The sequence below is a fragment of the Myxine glutinosa genome, chromosome 1 (assembly GCF_964187855.1).
Source record: "Myxine glutinosa chromosome 1, kmMyxGlut1.1, whole genome shotgun sequence".
NCBI classification, from domain to species: domain Eukaryota; kingdom Metazoa; phylum Chordata; class Myxini; order Myxiniformes; family Myxinidae; genus Myxine; species Myxine glutinosa.
In genome coordinates, this window is record NC_136261.1 from 162938067 (window position 1) to 162943966 (window position 5900).

The 5900-nt window shown below is 43.1% G+C and overlaps 1 long non-coding RNA gene across 1 annotated transcript; it reads left to right on the forward strand.

Moving 5' to 3' along the window:
- Positions 1-1116: 1116 nt before the first annotated feature.
- On the forward strand, positions 1117-3338 carry LOC137416729 (uncharacterized). Its single transcript, XR_013622053.1, has 4 exons — positions 1117-1217; positions 1392-1444; positions 2714-2766; positions 2972-3338. It is a non-coding gene; the product is annotated as an uncharacterized LOC137416729 (long non-coding RNA).
- Positions 3339-5900: the final 2562 nt, after the last annotated feature.

A 5900-nucleotide genomic window follows, 5' to 3' on the forward strand; every position in this document is an offset into this window, starting at 1 on the left:
AAACGGGGGGGGTGCTTAACTTAATTCTTTGTGTATATATATGTATATATATATATATATATATATGTATACATATATATATATACATACATATATATATATTATATATATATGTATGTATATATATATGTATATATATGTATATGTATATATATATATATATATATATATATATATATATATATGTATATACACACCCACACACACACCCATGCATAGATACATACCCTCACACACATAGACGTACATACATTCGCACATAAAAATACACACTCACATATACACAACACACACACCTCATCTATCTATAATTCCAGTAATCTCTGTGTGTGTGTTTGTATGTTTGTATGCGACCGCTGTTTCTCGACAACTACCGGTCCGATATACTTGAAACTTGCCAGGTATATTGCTGGGGACCCGAGGATGTGCCTTTTCAAGGTTTGAAATTAATCGGACAAGTAGTTACCGAGCTATGGCGATTTAGCCGTTCGCCGTTCGCTTTGGCGTTGCGAATGGACCAAACCATTTCATGTAAATAGAGGGGGGGGTTCTGTGGTCGTTGCGAATGGACCAAACCATTTCATGTAAATAGAGGGGGGGGATTGTCACCGTACTCGCAAGCCGTTCGCCGTTCGCTTTGGCGTTGCGAATGGACCAAACCATTTCATGGACCAAACCATTTCATGTAAATAGAGGGGGGGGGGGGGGATTGTCACCGTACTCGCACCCACGTACCCACGTACCCACGTACGGGCATTGCACCCACGTATGGGCATGCCCTATTCCATCCAATTCCAATAGCCACATATATTATGAATCGAATTATAACCACATCGAATAATCCCACATGTACTGTACTTAATATCCAATGTTGAGTTGAGAGAGTTTCTTTTTCAGTGAAGAAAAAACTTTTGTGTTGTACACCATAACTTATTTGATGAATGAAAATGTATTTTATTAGTTTTGAGTCGAACCTTGGTTATTTGCATCAGTGAGTGCTTGTTTGGAATATGCTTTTTATGCAAATGTAAGTATTCTATTGCAACGATTGTTTAGGATTCGGTCACAAATACATTTGTTTTGCTTCTTTGCAGAGGTCACATGACAAGACTGACTTCAATGTGGGAAACAGTTCACCAACCTTTGGAAGAGAAGCATTGGCTTCCCTTCTGACTGCGATGCTTCGGAAGGATCCAAAGGAGAGGCTCACGATGACGGTGAAGGATTGACGCAGTTTTCAACTGCAGTATTTTATTTGCATGAACAAGAATATTCACACATGCTGGGATTGCTGACCTCCTGTTATTGTGGATCAAAATGCAATTGCTCACTGGTGGAGGTGTTTCCTGATCGTGTTTAAATTTGATTCCAACACATCCATTGTTTTGCAGGAGATTGTGAACCACACCTGGTTCAAGAAAAATCCCCCCGTGGAATTTTTAAGGTAACCGGCACTCCTTTTTCTTCTCTTTTTACATCTTCCAATCTTATAATTTCTCTGCAAAATGGAGTCTCATGGAAGAGCATGGGATAGAGTGTGTGAACCTATTGTGGGACAGCAGGGCAAGTCTTGAACAAAATAAACATGAACTTCCGGTTCCAGTTCCGAGTGCGTTTGACTTGAATCGTGCCATATGTCTTTCCAGTTTCTCAAAGCTTATGGTTCAGATGAGATCTGTTGTCTCTCCATGTTTGTAGCTCTGCCACCAACGGTGGGCGTAGGTTATGTTGTTGTCACCCCTGTCTCTCTATTTGTTTGTTTGTCTGTGAACAGGATATCTCAAAGAGTTGTGGATGGATTCTGAGAAATTTGATGCAGAGGTTGAGTGTGTGACAAGGATGAAATGATGAAATTTTGGTAAAGATTCGGATCTGAGATTTTAAAAAGTGAACTGTCTGCAATCAAACAATTCCGTAAAAGCTATGTCCATCCATCAAAAATGAAGACAAAGAACCACTAACTCACCGTGTTTGATTCTAAAGCGTTCCAAAGGGTAATTCCAATTGGTTCCAAGGGGTAATTCTAAAGGTTTCGAGAGCGTATATTTGATAACAACGGCTACACCGCTGGTAGACTTTCAGTCTTGTTTTCTTCTTCTCAGGAAACACTCGCCTCTCCAAATAACCACACATGCACCCACTCACGTAACCACAGCACCAACGCTGGTAACTTGCAGTGGTTCATGTGCACCAGAGGCCTGTGAGGCCTCACAACCAACACTGAGAGAAATATACCCACAAGAATTACCCTTTAGAACCTTGTATAATCATCCCTTTGGAACCCTTTATAAACCTGTAGAATGACCCATGAGAACTTCAGAATTCTATAGGATTCAAACCCAGTCTAGACAGCTCAGAGGTGAGTGTTGGAGCTTGGGACACAAAGAAATCTATGATTTGATTTGCTACGTGATTGTATATGGAATAACGTGATTGTATAGGGAAAGAAAAAAAGTGTGGTTAAAAAAAACTCTTTGGTGATCTTCACTTTCTCTTTACCACTTGACATTTATTGGCTTTATTATCAACTCTATTTTAATATACTTGGAAGGGTAGCACAGTGTAGTGGTGTTGTTTGCTGTCTGAATGCAGAAAACACCAATACCTGATGCAGTCTGATTTTCACCTGCCTGACTGCAGTTTTATTCTCACATTGTTTCTTATTTGTGACATTTATTTAACGACAGCTTTACAAAATCTTTATTTTCTGCAGGAATGCTGAGCCTGAAGTGATAAATGAATTTGTTGAGGAAGAGCCTCGAACTGGTGAGTTTTGAGAATTAATCTTTTCACAAAATAATCTATCGTCTCATTTACAAGTACAACAAGAAAGAGCAATGAGAGATTGCAGAGCCTCGCTCGGATGTGTTTTCAGTGGTTTTTAAGGCTTTTATGGTAAAAGAAATATGGCGTCCGAACCACGTGACGATGACGTCATCTTTTTAATTTTTCTCCACCAATTTATCCCCAGATGATGCTCAAGAAATCCGCGCCTACACCCCAATCATGGTCCCTCTGGTCGGGACTCTCGGCCTGCTTGTCTTTCTGGCGATCCACATGCTGCGGTGCTCTAAATAGTGGTCATAACTGGCTTCCGGTGAATTTTTATTTTTTATTAGTTGAGCTAGTGGGCAATTCCTGTTCTACGTGCCGATGCTGTGTAAAACGGGACAAATGGATAACTACAGAGGGGATGACGTACAATGGAATACTTAATCCATAATCCCTGAGCTAGTTTGCACACCGATCCATAATCCCCCCGTGACGGGGACAAAGATACAAGCTTATCCGACATATGGGCAAAATAAATACTTATTACATGGGGTGATTCTACCAGACATTCGGAGCATCCACCTATTCATTTTACTTGGTTCGAAGGTAATCATTGCCTACCCCCTACAAACATAACAATATTAATCTTCGGTTGCAAATATTTGATCCATAACAATGGACACAACGACTGCTTTGTGCAATATTATTTAAGAATAATACCACCAATACTGTCAACCAAAACGAGGAACTTTGAGGAGGCCGTTTCTCCGATAATGCCTGCTCTCAATGAACACCACATTAATTAAATTAATCAGTTCATGTACTTATCACTGAGAAGGTGTTCGGTGTTGGGGTGGTGTTGGAGTGTATGGAGATGAGAACATTGTGGAGGAGGTTCAGGAACATCACCAGGAGATGAACAAGCATATGTTACGGGTACATCACCTGGTAACGAGTGGCCTCTCTTGGACTGCTTCCTGATGTAAGTCCCTGAAGCCGACGAGTCACGGACAACTCCACGACCCCACGGGTTGCTAAACAACCACGGACGACATCTAAGGTGATTAAAATCTGGTGGAGTCCCTGCGGCTAACTTTCACTTTACTTTCCTGGTGATTAATTAGTTAGGTCAGATAGGGACTATGCTCTCGGGCTCCCACCTTTATCTTTTTATTGCATACGGCTGAGCGGAACCGTAGGTGAGATGCCGCCTGGACTAGCATAGTGAATCAGTGGGGTGCAATTTACCTTCTATGTATTGTACGCTACGTCTGACCAATGAAGGAAAGAGATAATCGAGCAGGTTTGGGAACAACAAATCTTGCATTCAACAGGCACTTATTTACAAGAGAAATGCAGTGTCACAAAAGAAACAATCCTTTCCCTAGCATTCAATGAAACCCTTTGTACAACCGGCTTTAAACAAAATACAGTTAGGCGCCACATTCCTCCGTGGGAATTAGAAAGAAAAGGGGACATAAAGGAAGAAGTCGGTGCATGTTGGTGACCCGTTCCTCACCCTAAAGTAAACAGGCTCGTCCTTGTAGGGCTTAACGAGGTGTCGATGCAGGTGGATGCATGTTGCAAGTGAGTGGCGTGCTGTCGTGGAGTGTATTGTGTGGTGCTTAGCTCTGAAAAGAAATGTTGGAGGTATTGTGTCGTTCATTGATGCTCCACAACAGGCGAGCCCTGAGGTGCATGCGATGAAAAATGCAAGGTTTTGTGGTCCGTGTGCGAAAGATATGTAAGACGTCATTATTACCTGTGTTACATATTTATGTGAAGGTATGTGAATTACTATTCAGGGCTTTGCTTATCAATGTGGACTCGATTAAAGGTTGTTGTGATTAAAGGGTCAGGAGCCCTTCTGGGAAAAAGGAGACCGGAAACGGAAGAAGAAAAGACACGAGGTCCTGGAGAAGCGACGATTCTTCTTCTTCCTCGCCGAGCTCAGACGCGAGCGGGATCGATTGAGCAACGTAAGAGAATCGGCGTTTCAAAGCCCGTCTGGCGAGAGGAGTTACCGGGACGTGTAACTACCCTTTGACACGTCAAGTCACTGTGGGTTCGTGCACGGAACCAAGCAGCTGGCACAGTTCGCCTCGTCGTCTACAGGGCCGCGTACGGGTCGCACCTTGGGCCGCGCGTGCTGGGCAAGCCGCGTGTTGCTTTGCCTGCTTTACATTACCCGCTTTGCTTGGCCAGGAGGTGCGCGCTGCAGCCGTTGTTCCCGGTACGGGACGTGCCCGGTGAAAGCCCGTCAGGAAGGGTCCGTTCAACCGCCCACGTGCGGAGATCGAACTACAGGAGTACGGAGACATTGTGAGAGACATTGACCACGGAGGGAGTCGGGAGTGGGGCTCACGTGAGGAATGTATAAGATGGCCATCTTAGAGTTAAGGTAGATGAGTTTACATCTTTGTACTATTGATTGCTGATTGCTGATGGTTGATTGCTCGGGGGAATATATCATTGATTATTCCGGATCCTTGGTGTGGGGTTTTTTCTTGGTTGGAATTCATATTGATTGCGTTACGAAAGCGCATACATAATAAATCTTTCTGGCGGAGTTCCTCTCACGGTCCAGGGGTCACCGAGACCGGGTAGTCACCGGGAGGACCACATAACAGAATTGGGGGCTCGTCCAAATTACGATTTGCGGATTCGCAATTGGGTCTACGTCCGGGATCTAAAATTGTATAAAATAATAAAATAATATTTTTATTAATTAAAATTTATTAATTAAGTATTAATTGGTAAATTTTTGGGGAAATTGGGGTAAAGTCTTGGGTGAAGGTTAACAGGTGTTAACGATAGGCACCATGGCGTTTGTGGCACAGAACTTTGCGGTAACCCCGAGTGAGGCACAGTTCCGAGCGTTACTAAAGTCGGACCTCTTGAAATTGGCCAAACATTTTAACTTGGAGGTCCGAACTAATTTGAGGAAGGCAGAGTTGCAGACCACGGTGATAGTCTATGGTGGGATTAGGAACATGGGACGAGTTAGCCTGGCAGTGGCTACCCGAAGAACCAGAAGACGTTGAGCTCCGGAAACTTGAGTTGCAATTACGGAGCCAGGAACAGATCAAAGAAGAAGAAAGGAAAGCAGAAGAGAGGAGAGAAGAGAA